The sequence below is a fragment of the Ochotona curzoniae genome, unplaced genomic scaffold, assembly GCF_017591425.1.
Source record: "Ochotona curzoniae isolate NIBS_2020 unplaced genomic scaffold, NIBS_Ocur_1.0 contig_908, whole genome shotgun sequence".
In the NCBI taxonomy this organism is placed as follows: Eukaryota; Metazoa; Chordata; class Mammalia; order Lagomorpha; family Ochotonidae; genus Ochotona; species Ochotona curzoniae.
Genome location: NW_024466607.1, coordinates 11,661,528 through 11,680,851, shown reverse-complemented (window position 1 = coordinate 11,680,851; position 19,324 = coordinate 11,661,528).

The following is a 19,324-nucleotide window of genomic DNA, read 5'->3' as shown; positions in this document are numbered from 1 at the left end:
TGAGCGGCCAGGGCTAGCTCACCACCCAGGAATTCTGTTAGGCTGTGTCCCACTGATTACAGCTTGATTTCCAAAGGCCCACAGACACGTGCAAAAGTGTTTGCCGAGGTTACACAGTGAGCTGCTGCAGCAGCAGCAGGCCAGCTCCCACCTCCACTCTCCCAGGGACGGGTTGGCAAGGCGATGTGAAACCAAGAAGTGAGCAGAACAAGCAGATAAACCTCAGCAAGCCTACAATGTTCACTTTGGCTCTTGGGTCACCTGAGCCCTACTTGCCAAGCACCTACTGCGCGCTGTCCCCAAAACAAACTTGACGAACGCATCACTTGTCTTGGGGGAATCTGCCTGTCTGTTGGGAGTCATAACCTCAAATGGCCCTGATCCCACGAACTCACAGAGCGAGTGGCCTTTTGGGTTAAGCCAGCTGCCTCTTTCCTCACCTCCCCACACACACACACCTCCTCCCAACCCCCCCGACCACATGAGGCCTCTCTGCCTTCCAGGGACCATAGGCAAAAATAGCAGGGACAAGCCACTGTGAAAGTTGCTGATACAGATGGGTCACCCGAGGCCAGGGAAGGTTTCCCAGGCCAAGCTCAGGTTGGGCCTAAAAGGTGAGCAGGGGTGAGCCAAGCCCAGGGAACAGGCTTGGGGGGCCACTCAAGCAGGTTGTATGGAGAAGAGAAAGCACGTGCGGGCGGTGGGGGAGGAGGGCAGGCTGTATGAGCAGAGGTGTGGAGAGGCAGCAGCCTCTTTGGCCCCATGGGGAACTCCTGAACTGGATGGAAGCAGGGAAATAATGGAACTCAGTGTGTGCTTTTCTATAGGTCACTACCCCGGCAGGGTAGAGAAAATATCACAGCAGGCCAGCTTGACGGGGCCGACAGGGAGACATAAGGCTTGGGGGGGGGGGGGGGGCACTGACCAGAGGGGGTAGGCACTAGGAGAAGATCATCGCTTCTATCTGAGCAGCTGAGGACAGAGGGGTCTTCCACGTGACTGGGCGCGCAGACGGTTTCCTCTGGTGAACAGGGAGTGGTGCATCCTACAGCACAGGGTAACCCAGGCGGGTAGGTGAGTAAACGCATCCAGCACTCCAGAGCCGCCTGGCAGAATACTGGGGTAAGCAGGGCAACTGAGTCCCAGGCCCAGGACGATCAATCGCCCATGGCAGTGTGCCGGGCAAGGTGCCCGGGAATACACCCTGAGGTCATCAACATTTAGAGGCTATGTGGGGGGGCAGAAGAGCCTGCCAGCAAGCAGGGTTAGAAGGGAAGGAACAGGAGAACCAGGAGGGAGCAGCTTCCCAGACCTCAGGGGAAACAAGCACTTTGACTAGTGGCAGAGCCTTGCAGATCAAGTTGACAAAGGTCAAGAGCGGCAGGGCTGAAGGTGTGCCTTGGACTCAGCCCCAGGTCGCTAAGTGCACCACTGGTGCTGTAGCAAGGAGCTCAGGGGTCTGCTGGCAGCAGGGAAAGGAGGCAGAAGATGTGTTGGCAAGACAGGCAGGAAAGAGAGGTTAAGAGCTGAGCTGGGCAAGAGGAGATCAGAGTCTAGAAAGATGGAAGAGGGCCTGGCACGATAGCCTACTGGCTAAATCCTCGCCTTGCATGTGCCAGGATTCAGTATGGGCACCAGTTCATGTCCTGGCTGCTCTACTTCCTAACCAGCTCCCTGCTTGTGGCCTGGGACTCTGCACCTGTGGGAGACCCAAAAGAAGTTCCTGGCTTCGAATCGGCTCAGCTGCAGCCACTGCAGCCACTTGCAGAATGAACCAACAGATCTTTCTGTAAATCTGCCTTTCCAGTAAAAGCAAGTAAATTAAAAACAAAAACAAAAACAAAAAAAAAACAACAAATGTGATGGAAGACAGTGAAGTACAGTTTCACAGTAAACCAGAGGCTGAAGAGACAGGGATTAATGAGACCAATGCGGCTCATGAGGAGTGGGCCAGGCCCAGCACATGGCAGCCCTGCGCAGGAAGAGAGTCCCTCCTTCATTTACAGGAGGCGGACGTGAAGAACGGCACTTGTGTGACCAGATATGAAGGGTAAGGACCACCCTTGTTCAGGCCACCATCACGGCAGATGTTTGAGAACCACGTGGAAGGTCTCCAACGGTCTCTGCGGCTAAAGGCACGGAGAGATAGAGGCCCAAGGACACACTCAAGTGTGCCTGGACACAGCCTGCACCACAGGAGGCTGGCAGGTGACTACGTGACTCCCCTGGCAGGTCTCAGCGATCCGGGGCAGAGTCCAGCCAGGTGCAGAACAGGACAATGGGTGCTCGGTGATGCCAGGAGGAGATGCAGGGCACGACGCCAGCAGCCTTGGATGGGGTGAGGAAGGTGCGTCGAGAGCTGGCAGGACTGGAGTTCAGAGAGCAAGGTGATTATGCTTAGGAGTTCAGAGGTGGGACAGGTGGCTGCAGGTGGCACCGTCCAGGGTGTGACCAGGGCAGTGGCTGAAGTGAGCTGGAGAGCAGATGACCATGGGCGTGTCATCAGCAACCAGAATGATGTAACAACAGGTCACAGAAAGTGACCTTGAGCCACGTGCCCTAGTCTTCAACGAAGGAAACAGAGTCTGGGACAAGGCAAAAGAAGAAGAGGTGCCCTCATGTCAACTGCCCCCAAAGGCCAGAACTCAGAGCTGTGTGCTAACACGAACAGAAACAGATTCCTCCTTGCCCAATCTGGCACTGAGCCAGAGTTCAGCAGGTGCAACACCTAAGGCCCACGGGCAATGCTTTTCCCAGGTCACAGAGCCTAAACACAAAGCAGAGTTCAGGGTCCGGCCTCACGATGCGCACACAGGGACAGAGTAGATTGCATTATTTATGCCCCAGCAATCACTTGGGCCCATCCAAGAGCTCTCTAATTGCGCCTGGTGGCACTTCCAAGGGGGAGGGGTCAGAGGCCACCAGCTGGGCTAGGAGGCTGTGGTAATTACCCAGAGTCCATTAAAAAGCAGCCAGAGTGGGAGGCGCTTACAGCACCAGCATCAAGATACCAGTAGATGGAAGAAACCAACCCTGCCTGCGTGTTTCTCAAAGGGCTGACTTGGTCGTGCAGGAAAAACCCCTTCCTTCCCACATTTCCAAACAAAGCAACCAGTGTCTCAACTCACACAATGTAAGCTTCATCAGAACAGAAACCTGGTACAATTGGTTGGGAGGGTAAGATGCGTCTGATGTCACAGTCTTGGGGTGCAAAAGGAGAACAACTGAGGAAGTAAAGGATACACCAGCCTGTGGCCATGTTCCTAATTGAGTTGGCCATCAGCGTTCTCCTGGATAATTTGATATTTTCTACTGGGCTGTCAGGAAGGCATGAAGGGCAGAGCTGGAGAACTGGGAGTCGGGAGGTTGTTTTTCTCAGGCTCACACACACTGGGTGCTTTGCACCCCATCTCGGAGCTTCAGGCCACACCGAGCAGGGCACAGCCAATGGGCAACCCCTCTGCCCTGCTCACAGGAGACACAGGACCTGTGGCCACTGCCCAGGAAGTCACAGCACATTCTGGAATTCCCAGGCAGACCACGCCTGCCCAGACTCATGGCAGGGCAATGCCAGGACTAACCCCTCACACCCCACCCCATTCTCTTGCCAATGATTCTTCACCGCCGTCCACCAATCTTCAAATACTCCAGATTTCAAGAGAGCTTTACCCAAGACTCTTTACTCCATTGGCCTTTCTTGACACATGAGCACCAAAGGTGCTTCCAAGCTGCAGGTGCAAGAGCTGGCTGCCCCAGCTCCCCTCTCAAAGGAAAAGTCCAGACCTTTGGCAGACCAGCAGCTCTGCAGGGAGGGAATGTAACTCAGATGGCTGAGCTGCACAGGGCCCTGGGTCAGCTGCTGAATGTCTTCAGGACCTCCCTGACCCCGGAAATGCTGATCTTCGCTGGGAGGCTGGGGTGGAAGGAAACCCTAAGCTATCAGCTGTGCTCTACGGAACTCAAAAAGACACCTCATACCTACCTAGATACAGTGAATTCCCCATAGACACTGAGCCCAAAATACAGACTAAGCAAACTCTATTAACACACATGCTGAGCAAGCGTCATGCAGTTACTTTCAGGTGCCATATTTCCATTCTAGAAAATTCTGAGAGTTGAGGTTTGGGGCTGGTGATATGGGCATAGCAAGTAAAATCACCACCTGTGGTGCCAGTGTCCCCACATGGGCACTGGTTCGTGCCCCAGCTGCTCCACTTTCAATCCAGTTCCCTGTTAATGTGTCTGGGGAAGCAGAAGATGGCCCACATGCTCAGGCCCCTGCATCCACATGGGACACACAACTGCAGTTCCCGGCTGTTGGCTTCAGATCTGCCCAGCTCTAACAGTTATGGACATTTGGGGAGTGAATCAAAGGTTGCGAGATTTTTCTTTCTGTGTCTCTGTGTTTGTCAAATAAATAAAATTGCTTCAAGATTAGAACAATGATTTTTAACACCACAACTACCCAAATACATAAATGTTTACAAACTCCTGTAGGGCCTCACCCTGGACTCTGTCACGTCCACCAGCTGCCCCGAGCCTCCACCCCTCCAGGACACGTCACATCCTTCCACTGAGCCATCGCCCTCCACAGCCAGCTCTTCCCAGTACAGCACTCCCCCACTTCCCCTCCAGCTCCACTCCGCCTCCACCCAGACTCTGTACATCACAGCTAGCTGAGCGTCCATTAAAGAGCCGATCAATCCATGTCAACTCTTCCAGCAGCTTCCACTTGCACTCAGGTTAAAACTTCAACTCCTCCCCTGCCCTGACCACCTCCCTGCCTCCCTCAAGCCCTTCTTGCTGAGGCCTCTGCACCTGCCACTGCTCCGCCTAGAAGTCGTACCTCCATACTTTCCCACGTCTCATTCTCCACTCTTATGGCTCTGTTCACCCACCTGTTGCCCTGGGACACCTAGCTGTCATCCTTGCCTCCTCTTCCCCAGTCACCACCTGCCCTCCCAGCCTGTATCCATCACTTGACTGTGTCTTCTTCACCTGCTATAGGCATGACCTGTTTCTCCTGCATTGTCATGTCTCAATGCCTGGTCCTGGAAAGTCTTCCAATTCGTGCTCAGCAGTCACTGACCCCACCCAGAGGGTCCCCAGGGTCCCACTATTTCCAGGAATCCCCCAATTCCAATCTAGGGTGCCTCCCTAGCTGCACACAGCCCAACTCCCAACCATTTCTTTTTTTTTTTTAAAGATTTATTTTTATTATTTTCTTATTGGAAAGGCGGATATACAGAGAGGAGAGACAGAGAGGAAGATCTTCCGTCCGATGATTCACTCCCCAAGTGAGCGCAACGGCCGATACTATGCCGGTCCGAAGCCAGGAGCCTCTTCCGGGTCTCCCACGCAGGTGCAGGTTCCCAAAGCTTTTGGGCCGTCCTCGACTGCCTTCCCGGGCCACAGGCAGGGAGCTGGAAGGGAAGCGGGGCTGCCGGGATTAGAACCGGCGCCCATATGGGATCCCGGGCGTGCAAGGCGAGGACTTAACCACTTGCGCCACCGCGCCGGGCCCCCAACCATTTCTTGAAGCCATCCAGCAGCAGCCTGGCACTGGGGCCCCCAAATCCACAAGGTCCTAAGGTCAGGGGCTCCTGCTGCAGGGAAGGCCTCCCAGTCCGCTCCCTCTTCTTCAGATAAAGTGAGATTATGGAAATGAGACAAGGCTGTTTTGAAGTGGTAGAGAAATGAACTGCTGAATTTAGTCAATACTTCTCACCTCATGCTGATCTCATTGTAATTTAGGATTTTAGATTCCTTTTACCCCAATACTTTCTAAAACTAAATATTTTTAATTGTAAAGTATTTTTCTTTTTTTTTAAAGATGTTTTAAAATTTTATTTGAAAGGTAGATTTACAGAGAGAAAGGAAGAGACAAAGTCACAGAGAATCTTCTATCTGTGGTTCATTCCTCAAACGGCTGCCATGGTCATGGCTGTGTCATGCAGAAGCTAGGAGCCTGGAATTTCTTCCAGGTCTCCCACATACGGGGGCTGAAGCACTTGGGCCATCCTCACACTTTTCCAGGTGCATCAGCAGGGAGCTGGACTGAAAATGGAGTAACCAAGTCTCGAACTGACACCCATATGGGATGTCGGCGTTGCGGGCAGTGGCTTCACTGGCTACGCCACAACGCAGACACCAAAAGTAATTTCCTAAAATGTATGAACTTCCTTTTGAAGAAAAACATTTCAATTTCACAAGCTTTTCTCTAAACACACTTCTGACAGCTGTGACCCTTATTAGAGTTAGAAATGTCACTCAGGTGCACGGGGGCTGTCAGCGTTTAGCCTGGTAGTTTGCACATCATGCGTCCCACATCAGAGTACCAAGGTTCAATACCCCAGTCTGGCTTCTGATTCCAGCCTCTTATCAATGAAGCCCCTGGGAGGCCACAGCAATGGCTCCAGTAATTGGGTTGTTGCCACCTGGTCTGAGTCCTCCTCCCAAGCCCACTTGGGACTTCAGTCCTCTAAGCCATCCTGGGCACCTTGACATAAACCCTTGAAACAAGCAGGAGAAGAGTTCTAGAACAAGGCGTGCATCCCTCTGAGTTTTACAAAGCGCCCACTGACTTTATATCACAGAACAGCCCATTTCCTGTAGAGAGCCAGTTTCCCAGAGCAGAAACTTAAGTGAAAGTGACAGGACCCTGCTCTTGGTGGTTCTCAACTGACACCAGAGTTTCAGTAGAAGGAAGGGACCCAGTGGAAGCTTCCAGATAAAAAAAGTTGAGTCTATAAATTTAGGACAATAGCAACAGGGAAATCGAGCGAACAATACACACACTGGAGAACCTCTCGCTGGGGTGTCAGTCTGCCAGGCCAGTGTCCCTGCACTTCAGAGGTGTATGCAAGATTGTAAGGAGGAGAGCAAGCCAACCACGGACCCCAAACGGGCTCCTGTCAAGACCCGGTACAGCACATGGTCGCCCTGAGACCTCAATGCACCCCTTCTGTTTTCTAATGAGAGGCCAACATTTGCTTTTAATTTAAAAAGGGCTGAATTCCCACCATATCTTTTTTTTTTTTTACACAACACAGAGTTAACTGCAAAGGGCCTCAAAGGAGAAAGGAAGGTCAGGGAGAGTAAGAACTCACAAGAGGGCTTTGAAGAAGAGACAGAAAAAGGGAAAAGAAAAAGAAGGAAAGGTGATGCAAAAGAACAAACAGGAGTGAAAGACAAAGACTCAGAGTAAGCAAGACACGAAGAAAGCACACAGAGAAAGCAGGCAGAGGAATACAAAAGTACCAGGAGAGAGACAGGTGAAAGATACAGAGAAACAAAGAAAGAGAAGGGGAAGTGCATGGAGCACACCAGTGTTGTGCTTCACGGAAACGCTGTCCTCTCCTCCGAGTCTTTTTTTCCAAGCACCCTATTATCCCTTATGGGGGAAGTGAAGGAGGTTGGAACCCTACCTCAGAACATCTGCTGGGGACTTGAAAGCCCTAATAATAGCATAGCTGGTGTCTGCAGCATGATGAGCTCACCACCCATGTGACAGCTCCTTCCTTCCTCCCAGCAGCAGAGCTGGGCCCGCCCCTCGGCCCTCCCCCAGGGCATCATTCTTTCCTCCGCCCTCCACTGCCCCTTCCCAGAAGCCACGCCCACCTCTTTTCCTGAGCTCTGTTCTTACTCCTGGTCCAGCGGCCCCTCTGCACACCCGCTCTCGTTCTCGGCGCAAAAGCCAAATATCGGAAAGAAAAGCTGGGAGCATCACTACAGACCTGATAGATGAGGGTAAAGGCCAATCAAGTCAACACAATGATCTGGACAGAGTCCTTGGAGAAGGACAACTTACCACACCCAACCTCAGGAGGAGAAACCCTGGACAGCCTTGTGTCTATTAATGCAATGGAATTCTTTTATTTTTTTTAATTGCATTGCATTATGTGACACAGTGTTATGGGCACTGGGATTCCCCCCACCCCTCCCCGAACCCTCTCCCCATGGTGGATTTCTCCACCTATGCAATGGAATTCTTAATGCAAGGCCTTCCCGGGAACCTGGCTGGTGGGTCCTGGACTGGGTCCTCCCTGTTGAAGACCTGCTGTCAGCCTGGGGTACCAGGGTAGAGGTGGGGAGAGGTGGGGGGAGAGAGGCAGGGAGAGGAACCCTCCCTGACAGCCTTTGCCACTGACCTGGTTGCTAAGAGGAAACCTGGCAAAGGCCACAGCACAAGGGGGCGGGCTGTGAACAAAGAAGGGAGTCTTTACAAGGTTGGAAAGTTTGTAACCCTCTTTTTGTGAAAAGCATTCCAATCACAGCAGGCTTACTCTGCAAGAGATACTGGGGTGCAGCTAGATGGAAGGAATCCCTTCTAGTGCTTACAGCACAGGATTTAACAGTGGGTAACAGTTCATCACATATGTCTACATGGCTAGTAGACAGGATTTCCAATGCTCCCAGCACAAAGGGATGAGGCATGTCAAAGGTGATGGGCCAATTGCCCCTGCTCTAAGCAGTACACCTTGCACCCCGTGTTGAAATGTTACAATGTGGCCCATATATTTATACAAGTACTATGTGTCCACTAAAAATAAAAGCCCACTCTTATTAAGAAGTCCTCCAGTAACTTGAGACACTGTACCTTGGCTCCAGGGTTTCAGCTTCTAGGGGGAAGCCCAACAGTGAGCGACAGCAAGAGACTCCTCTTTGCCCAGACGCTGTATCCATAGCAACTGGAAAAGGGAGTTGAAAACCCTGGGCTCTCTCATTCTGGGTCCTGACGGCCTGCCAGGAGGAGCCCACATGGATAAGCTCCAAGGGGCTCTCGTTCAACAGAAATACACAAAGGGGCCACATTGCAAAACCCGTGCCTGGTAACAGGCGACAGCACGGACGTGTTTCTGAGCATGCAGGCAACAGGGAGGCTGCCGATCACCAGGCCCTCTCCCTGTCCACCAGGTAATTAGAGACATGATAATCACAGAATGATTAGCTCGAAGCTGAGCAATTATTAACTTTTTCTACTGTTAAACACTGTTATACACACTACAGGATGGCATTTTATATATGTGTTCACAACATAAGCAAGTTACTGGGATCTTATCAACAGTGCCCCTCTTAACAAAAGTGGGAAAAAAATGTTCAAAATTTGTACCAAAAAATTTGAAGGCAACAGGTACAGGATGCTGAAGGACTATTACAAACGCCCAGAAAGATCGTCTCCAAGACACATCACAGCTTTTCCATTCATAAAACACTGAGCGCATTCACAGTATCACTTGCCATTTCAGTCCTCACCCTTCCAACCTGATCCTTTTACTCTCAGGTTACGCACCAGGTCACATCTCTCTTGAGTCTTTTTTGGTTTTCCCCAATTCACTTACGTTTATGGTTATTTCTGTGAACGGTGGACAGATACATAGACACATGGGCTGGTCTCTTCTCCAAATGCCCTCAACAGCCCTAACTGAACCAGGCAGAAGCCAGCAGCCTCAAACTCAAACCACATCTGTCACATAGATGACCATATCACAAGTAGTTGTGCCCTCACCCCACAGACTCCCAGGTGCGCATTAGCAGGAAGCTGGACTGGACGGGCAGAGCTGGGACTTGAACCCAGGCCCTCAGATACAGCAAGCAGGTGTCCCAACTGATGTCTCAGCCACTCTGCCGAATGCCTACCCTCCTTTCCCAAGTCTCAAAGAAGGCTCCTGGTTCCATCTCCAGCTGCACAGAAATACCTACCAAACCATGATGGAGTCTCAGGCAAAACAAGAATCGGGTAATACTAACCTCTTCATCAACTAGAATGTTGGTATTTTTCTTCTCACTTTGTATTTAGATTTTAAAAAAAAAAGATTGTATTATTATATTACTTGCTTTTGATTACTGAATTGTTGGGTATCCTCCCTGAAATTTTGTAGCTTCAGCTTAGCCTTCTCCAGGAGGAACTATAGAGTCAACTTCACAAAAACAGGCAAACTCCAAAGCTCTGCCACTTACCCAGGATCCTACGGCTCTAGGAGTTCCAACCATGAAAACCTGAGATGCATAAGACCTACTGTAGGAAAGAAGAGCCAAGTCTCTCATTTGGCACTCACTGACTCTAGGAACCCGTAAAGAATGGGTCCCCGTAGGACAAGCAGAGAGGACCTTGCCAAGGACACCTGTAGAACACCAAGAACACCATAGGCACTCCTGCAGTCCAGAAGCTGCTGTGTTGACAGGACTCTCACCAACAGGAAAACCAAGTGGTACAGTTACGCTTAAGTGCACGCCTGTTGTGTCCCAACAATCCCAAAGGCCACGTTTCCTTCTTTCACTGGCTGGTGCAAGCACAGGGAGCCCGTAAACTCTTGTCTTTTGCCATAAAACCAGCTCTATGGCCTCTCCCCAATCCCTGGTCGCCTCTCTGGGAACTCTGCTACACTTGATGTCACTCCTGGCTACATGAGGATGATCCTCACCTCAAACTCAGATCTCTCCACCCAGGGTCAGAGGCTCTACTTCTAATCCACCTCCCTATTGTGGTCTGGGAAAGCAGTAGAGAAGGGTTCAGGTCCTTGGGACCCTGAACCCACGTGGGAGACCTGGAAGAAGCTCCTGGCTTTGGATCGGCTCAACTCCAGCCGTTGTGATCATTTGGGGACTGAACCAGCAGACAGAAGATCTTTCTCTCTGTCTCTCCTTCACTCTGTAAATCTGATTTTCCGATAGAAATAAATCTTTTTAAAAAGAGGGCCGGGGGGAGAATACAAGTCAGATTACAAAACAAGCAAGCTCTCAGGAACAGGTGTCTTTGTTATTCCCTTCTAGAAGGCATCACTTCTTTTCCAAAATTAAAAAATGGAGCCCAGCTGGAAGTTTCTCAGGGTAACACCCAATAATAGCTAACATTATTTACTAAAACACCTACTAGACCAGTCAACATTTGGATCTATTTTCCCAATGATTTGCTCACCAGGCCTTTTATCCACTGTTATAATCATAAAAACCTTCTGCTCGTTTGGCCAAATAGAAAGATGTTTTCTCAAATACAGACTCCTAATGAAACTGCTTCCACAAGAGACATTTGGAATGTCTTGATATTTGCGTGTATACAAATATCAAGTCCATGGGGAATTTTTCTAATGCCTGGGGATTGTTGCAAAGTTAACCTTTTCTCTTCAACGTCAAAGCAGGGAGTTTGCATGTCAGGTAAGCAAAAACTGTAGCCCACAGGCCGGGCACAATGGTTCAATTGGCTAAACTTCCCCTCACAAGTGCCAAGGTGCTATATGGGTACTGGTTTGTGTCCCAGCTGCTCCACTTCTGACCCAGCCCTCTGCTTGTAATCTGGGAACGCAGTCAAGGACAGCCCAAAGCCTTGGGACCCTGCACCAGTGTGGGACACCTGGAAGAAGCACCTGGTTTCCAGCTTCAGATTGGCTTAGCTCTAGCCATTGTGGCCACTTGGGGGAGTGAACCAACGGACAGAAGATCTTTCTGTCTCTTCTTCTCTCTGTAGATCCACCGTTCTTATAAAAACAAATAAATCGGGCCCGGCGCGGTGGCGCAAGTGGTTAAGTCCTCGCCTTGCACGCCCGGGATCCCATATGGGCGCCGGTTCTAATCCCGGCAGCCCCGCTTCCCTTCCAGCTCCCTGCTTGTGGCCTGGGAAAGCAGTCGAGGACGGCCCAAAGCTTTGGGAACCTGCACCCGCGTGGGAGACCCGGAAGAGGCTCCTGGCTTCGGATCGGCATAGTATCGGCCCGTTGCGCTCACTTGGGGAGTGAATCATCGGATGGAAGATCTTCCTCTCTGTCTCTCCTCTCTGTATATCCGCCTTTCCAATGAAAAAATAATAAAAATAAATCTTTAAAAAAAAAAAAACAAAAAAAAAACAAATAAATCTTAAAAAAAAAAAATAGCCCACATCAATGCCTTGGACCTTGGGGGCTGTTCCGATCAGTGTCAGGAGATGAAGATGGGCACACATCCTCTGAGCGTGGCAACAGGTTCACGCTCCGCGCTAGGACCTAATGTACAGGAATGAACGGATCCCAGGCACTTCAGTGGCAACAGCTGAGCGTGTGTATTTATTCTCATCATCCTCTTAAAGACTATGTTAAGGTTAATGATTCAGGGCTCAGCCTCCTACACAGGAGTTCTGGGCTCGCTCCAACACAGCTAAGCACCAATTTCACAGGAAGCAAAGAAGTATGGCCAACCTGCAAACATATCTGCAGGGTACTGCACTGCATCCAGACTACCCTGCAATAAAATAAGGGCATTTGGCTTTTTTCTTTTCCTTTTTTTTTTTTTAAAATAACACAGGAAAACAAAGCTACACTCTGTTGAGGTACCTAGAGTATTCAGCTCTTTGGCAATTTGTTAGAAACATAATCCAGATGCAATGGTTGGAATGAAATTCCCACTGCCTTGGTGCCACTCTGTGTCTCTGATGAAAGCCACTAAAATCGACTGCCCCAGAAACACTGTACCCACGGTTAACACTCTCAGACATAGCAACAGCGAGTCATCCACACAACAAATTACTCATCTGCCCCCACCTCCCCCAACTTCCCACTAAATCATTACACTACTATCCCTGAATCACAGGTTTGGGGCTTTCTGTTTGTTTGTTTGGTGTTTTGAATTCCCTGGCACAAAGCTTACCAATTCCAACTCTATGATGTGACAAGAACCTGCCTGCCTCTTGGGTTTAAGTAAACCTCCAATTTTCTTTCCAGGTCTGAATTTCTGCAATACAGGCAGAAATTCGCTACCACGCTGGCCCTGTTCTGTTACTCCCCATGTCCACAACATGCAAGGCCTTTCCCCTTAGCCTTGCCCAACAAACAGTACGAAGGTAGTCGGGTGGGTGGACAAATGGACAGATGGATGGCTGCTCCAACCACTCAGCCAGACATTTGGGAGCACTGTCAATTCACATCCTTGAACCCCTTACTTGATTGAAAAAAAAGTATTCTTGATTTATTACTGCCTTAAGTCTCTGCAGACACCAGGCCACCAAACACCCCCAATTCAAAGTGTGAATGTCTAACCACATTTACTAAGAGGACTCTGTATTTGGACTCACGCACTCTGATTTCCAGTCCCAATTTTAAAAGGTAAGAGAAGAATGGGAAGAGCATAAACGTGCACGGACACACTAGCAGCTTCCACAAACCACATGAATCAGTCCCACCACATTGACCAGGCCAACCACATAAAACGTCCTCAAGGTAAACAATGACCAGGAACAAGGCCTGGACAGACAGATATCAGAATTCCATTTTTCAGAAATTTCCCACACTTCAAAGCAAGACAAAGACCATTGCTGGTATTCAGGAAAAATAACAGAATAGGGAAAACCTACTCAAAAAAAAAATCTACTTACAGCCATTTTTGCTATTTACAAAAACAAATACAAAGAAAAACTCAGAAAATAACAGTGTTTCATGAAGATGTAGAGAAACTGAAGCCCTTGTGCACTGCTGGTGGAAGTAAAAAGAGTGAAGCCACTAAGAAACACGTTACAACGATTTCTCTAAAAATGAAACACAGCATTACCCGATGACGCATCAGTTCCGCTTGGGATGCCCACACTCCGTATTTGAGTGCCCATTGGCGTCTCAGCTCTTCCACTTCCAATCCAGTTTCCTGCTAAGGTGCCTGAGTAGGAAGGAAATAACAGTCCAAGTGCTTGGGCCCCTCCGTCCCATATGGCAGCCCTGGCTTCTGGCTTTGGCATGTGTCAGCCCTGGCTATTGCAGACATTTGGGGAGGGAACTAATAAATGGAAGATCTCCTTGTTTCTTCACTCCAATCATTCAAATAAGTAAATAAATCTTAAAAAAAAAAAATACCCCAAACCAATGACAGCAGAGATTGGAACAAAAAGTTGCACACCCAAGTGCACAGAAGGACTATTCACAATAGGCACAAGGAGGAAACAGCCCAAGTGTCCATCAAAAGACGAAGGGATAAACAGAGCACAGAGAATAACACAGTGCAGGGTTCAATGCTCAGCCTTCAACAGAAGATCTCGACACAGGCAACTTGGGTGAGTCTTATGGCCATCACAACCTAAGAGACCAGACGAGGGCAAAAACTGTGTAATTCCACTTGGACAAGCCTCCTGGAGTAGTCAACTAAAAGTGGTTGCCAGAGCCTGGGGGGCAGGAGAAAGGAAGTCAGTGTTTGATGGACAGAGCTGCAGTTGGGGAAGATGAAAAGGTTCTGATGGATGGCGCGCACACGTGTACAACAACGAGCATGCTTCAAAACAGAAAGATACACTTTACATCACATCTGATTATCAGTATTTTCTTTACCAAGAAATATCAGGAATTTCTTTTTATCTCTCAGACTGGAGGACGAGGGGCCGTCCACACCAACAAAACAGGAATTCAACAGGAACTAATTCTGTGTTCCCATCTCTACATAGGACAGGAACCCGCCAGGCAGCGAGCTCTGCACCTGCCAGGAAAGCAGGCTTGGATGACGGAACGTGGGAGGAAGTGACACGTCCTGGGGTCAGATGCACCTACCTTCTTCCTTGTTACCATGCCAGCCTGTCATGTTACTCCCCATGTCCACAACATGCAAGACCTTTCCCCTTAGCGTTGCCCAACAAACAGTAGGAAGGTGGCTGGGCAGGTAGACAAACAAGCAGATGGATGGATGCTCCAAGCACTCAGCTAGACATTTGGGAGCATTGTCTATTCATGGCTCTGGCACACTTTTGAGAAACATCAAAGTTCTCAGGGGTCTGTTGAGGGAAGGTGGGGGTTAATGACTAGCTGCATTATGGGACCATTTTCCCCCCACTGTTTTCCCCCAGTGCTGATTTAGAGTGACCGTCTGCCCTTTCCCTCCTTGGTCCTCGCATTTTGCAGTTCACTGCACACAATTAAAGGAAAGGGAGAGATGGAACTGGGGAGAGAATGAACTCAGCAGTCTTTTCTAAGAAAGCCTAATCCCTTTCCTTTCAGCAGAGGATGAAATGAGGAATGCAACTTTGAGCACCAATGCTTTCAGGCTGCGAGCGTGTGAGCTGGCCACTTGCTCTCCCACTCTCTGTAACATCTGGCCTCATGCAGGTGCAAGCAACGTTTATCTGTGCAACCACGGGGGAGCATCTGAACAGAGATGCCACCTGGGCGATCGGCTAAAGTGCAGATTTCCACTTGGCAGGTCTGAGGTGCTGCATGTCTAACCAGGTGAAGGTGATGTTGCTGGTGATAAACAACCCTTTGAGAAGCAAGGCCCAGCACTGCTGCAGGCAGCCAGAGCCGAGACCCTGGCCAGGCAGGCACAGCCTCTAGGACCCAGCACAAGCCTGGACTCAGTCCCTTGGCATCAACAGTGAGCTGTCTGCCATAATTGTGCCTGGCCTTCTTCATTACACTGATGAATATGAATGCTCATGGAGACCAAAGGGAATCCCTCCCTTCTCCCCCTCCCCATCTTCAAGAACGCTTTCCCTGATGTTTCTCAGAGGAATGCAAATTCAAGGAGGAGGGTTTTTCTTCCTTCATTGTGCACCTGCTCCTCCAGGTTGTGATTCCTGATCAGGACCAAGGGGTAAGGGCAAGCCACAGCCAACGTTCTGGTCACATCCCAGACAGAGGCTATCTGCTAAGGGCCCATGTCCCCAGAAGGCAAGCCTGCATGAGATCATATCTGTTCCACTTTTTACAGAACTCAGAAACTAGGAAGTTGTGGCATGTCACCATGCTGTGAGAAATCCAGGCCTGCAGTACATGTTGCTGATGTTTGAGAACTGCCTGGAATGACTTCAGATTTCACCAAAAACCATCTGAGGACCAGACGGAGCACCTGGAATGCTCCAGAGCTCTCCAGGAATGCCACACTTTCTCCCTCTAACCCTGGAGAGAGAAAAGAGAAAAAAAAATCGTCCCACATCCCCATTCTTAATCGACATGTTTCACATAGCCGAAATAAACCTGTGTCTATGTGATTGGATATGGGACTTACTAATAGCTAATCTGGGTGAACACAGATCAGTAGACCATGGCGTTTTTTTAAATTATCACAATCTCTTTATGTTGTAGTTAAGTTCAGTCATTAAAGAGGAATGCAACGAGAGTGAAATGCTTGGATGAGATAGAAAAGAAATACTTTTCAGAAAATACCAAACTGCTTAATCCACAGGCTCATGGTTATTTTCAATGAACTCATAAGGGGAAAAGAAAGACTGCACAGTCCCCTAAAAACTCACAGCGAGGTTCTACTTAACATATCCTGATTGTGTATCTGCTAGTGGTGCTTTAATACACTGAGACACCTGTTTCTGCTTGATGTTGGCGCATCTGTACCAGACGTTAACACAGAAATCCATTTCCTCTCAGCAGGTTGCCTGCTGCTTTTTTTTCCCCCCTTCTATTTCCTACGTGTCCATTTAATAACTCGGCCTCAGACAGAGGATATGAAATTGATAAGAACACATCCTGTACTTGATGCTAGCCATGACGGGGTTACCTGTAGTATCTTCTGCTTCCAAATGCCAGGAACTAGAAGTATTACACGTAGCTCTAAGACATCAGACTTACACGACACGCTTGTATTAACTGTCGCTTCCATAAAACTTGGGACTTCAGACATTGAACTGTGGTCCCCATGTAGATACACCTGATAGGAAGGCAAGTCAGCGGCGGGGGAAGCAGTATTTAGTTTTGTGGTTGAAGCCGGAGTCCCTGGGATCACGCTTTGGCTCCTGACTGTGGCTTCCGGTGCACGGAGATTCCGGGAGGCAGAGGTGGTCCCCACGGAACTGGGTTTCTGCCACTCACACAGGACACCTGAACTGGGTACCTGCCTCCTGGCTGCAGGCACCTGGAGAGCATTCTAGCAGACAGGTGCTCTCTGTACCTCAGATAATTAGGTAGATACGGAGGAGAAAGAGGAAATCAGAACAGGGAACAATCATTTGGAGAGAAAGAAAAAGAGAAGAACCAGAAGACCCGACCAACAGCGTATCCCCGCCCAATAGCTACCGTAAGCGAACACACAGGTCTTCCCCTGCTTCTTTGGGAAGCAGCATCCTTTTGCCTTTCCTCAAAATCATTCAGTTTCAGCTGTAATCCTGAGACGTGAAGGCAATCAGGATCCACTCCTAAACCCAAGGACTGCAGAATCACAGCTGAGAAGAGGCTGTCTTCCTATCATTCTCCCCAAGTTCACCTGTTAGCTCACACAAAAGGCTGCAGGAGACCTCTGCGACCCACAGGGAGTTTGGATGAACCCTTCACCCTTCCAAGCATTCCTTTATTTGAGCCCTGGGTAGGAAAGAACCAGCCTCTAGAATGGGCATTTGGCCTAGAGGCTAAGATACCCTGTGGAACTGCTCGGAACTGTGATCTAGCTCAGCTCCCTGCACAGCAGCACCCTGGGAGACGGCAGGTCCTAATTCAACTAGTTGGGCCCTAGCCATGGCTACGTAGCAGGGAGTGGATGAGTTCCTGCATTGAGTTCCTGGCTGCTGGTTTCCACATGCACCCAGCCCTGGCTAGTGCAGTCATTCAGGGAATAAAGCAGCACTCTCCCTAAGTAATCAGTGTATTTATTAAAAAGAACTGTGCCTTGTAGGCAAAGCACCTCCCCACCCCTGCTTTCTCCTCCACCTCCGTCTGTCTGCCTACCTACCCTGTCCAGTTCCCTTAAGGTTCAAGAGAACAGTGACGGCTGGCTGATGGAATCGGGAAGGCAGCCACTCTCCACCCTGGGGACACAAGGTCAAGCCAGAGCGCCCAGATGGCTAATTCAGGAACTGCCTAACAATGACAGAGGCTAAGTCAGAGGTAGGGGCTCACGATGGAGGGTTGGGAACGGAGTCCACAGGGGTAGGCAAACAGTAAGACGAGGTTTGTTTACAAACTGAAAGTTTTAAGAACCCTTCAGATAGGAAGAATGTTCTGTGATTTCCAAAGCCCTTTACCACGACCCAGGTGGCCCTCATAATAACCCTGTAAAACATTACCATTACCATTATAATCCCTGCTTTATTGTCTCTATTGGGGCTCAGAGAGGTTACCAGAGTCACATTGTCAAGTTGGAAGGAGAACAGAAACCTGCCCCCTCCCTTCTTTACTCCTTCATTTTAAACTCTTCTCTTGAATCCTCAGGGCAATGCCATGTTAGGAGTCTGGGAAGGGCAGTGCCATGCTGGGGGTCCAGGGAGGGCAGTGCTAAGCTGGGGGTCCAGGGAGGACAATCCCAGAGAGGGAAGCCCCAGGGCAGACAGGCTAAGGACAAGCCCAGGCTCACAAGGCCAGGAGAAGGGAGCCGAAATTGGAACCAGATTTCCCACTCCCAGGGCACTGTCCTTCTTAGCTCACCCGAGCATCAAGGAGCCAAAGCAACACAGCGGGGGTGGGAGACATCTCAACGGGAGCGCCTGCGATGGGAAACCCAATCCTACAGGTCCCTGAGGGCATCAAACAGGAAACAGCTGTGGCGCAGGGGCCAAGTTGAAATCCAACTCTCACTGAACCTGCTGCACGCAGACTGGGGCTTCTGCAGCACCTTCAGCATCTCCAGGGTAGAACCCTCCAGCTGGCCCAGCACTTAGCAGCAAGCTGGGAGGGGGTGGGGTCGGGGTCAAAGAGCAGAAGGGCACCACCAAAGAGGAAGCTGCCATCTGTCATCCCAGATCCCAGGCTCTGAGCCAACCAGTCAAGCCCCCTGTTGGCCTGCCTGTCACCCTCTACCATACCAGGTGGGAGACCCCAGTGCAGAGCTGCCCAGGGTGACCACTTTGCTCCTTGCTATTCTGGTAGCTGAAAGTTGGAAAGCACCCAGGAACCAGTTTGTTTCCCTCCAATAGGATCTCCCCAGTTCCTCTCCTGAACAGCCCAAAGACCCTCTAGAAAAGAGGAGCCACCCTGAACTTTATCGAAGAAGCTTACACACATTGTTAGTTGCAGAGAAACATGGGGGTGCAGGAGTGGCAGAAGGAAGGCGAGGCTCAGAAGCCTAAACATTTCCATCTTGTTGGCTCCCAAAGCCGACACTGAAGGCAACATCAGAGCAAGTGCGAGGCCAAGGGCACTAACGCAGAGGGTCCCCGGCGGCACCCCCAAAGAGCAGGCTGCCTTCCGACATCCTCCCAGGACCCAACTTCACAATAGAACACGCATCTCACTTTTTCCCTCCAAGAAAGATGACCTTGGGGTCTGGAAAAGGATTTGTTTTTTCCTTAAAACTTGCATCCACAAAAAAAAAAAAAGTGACAAAGTAAAACTTCAACTCTCAGAGCTCCAAGAAAGGCCCGGTGAAAAACCCTGACGCTCCGAAGCCACGACGCGTGGAAAGTTCGGCTACTGAGCTGGAAGGAGGGCTGCTGACCCCGAGCCCAGGC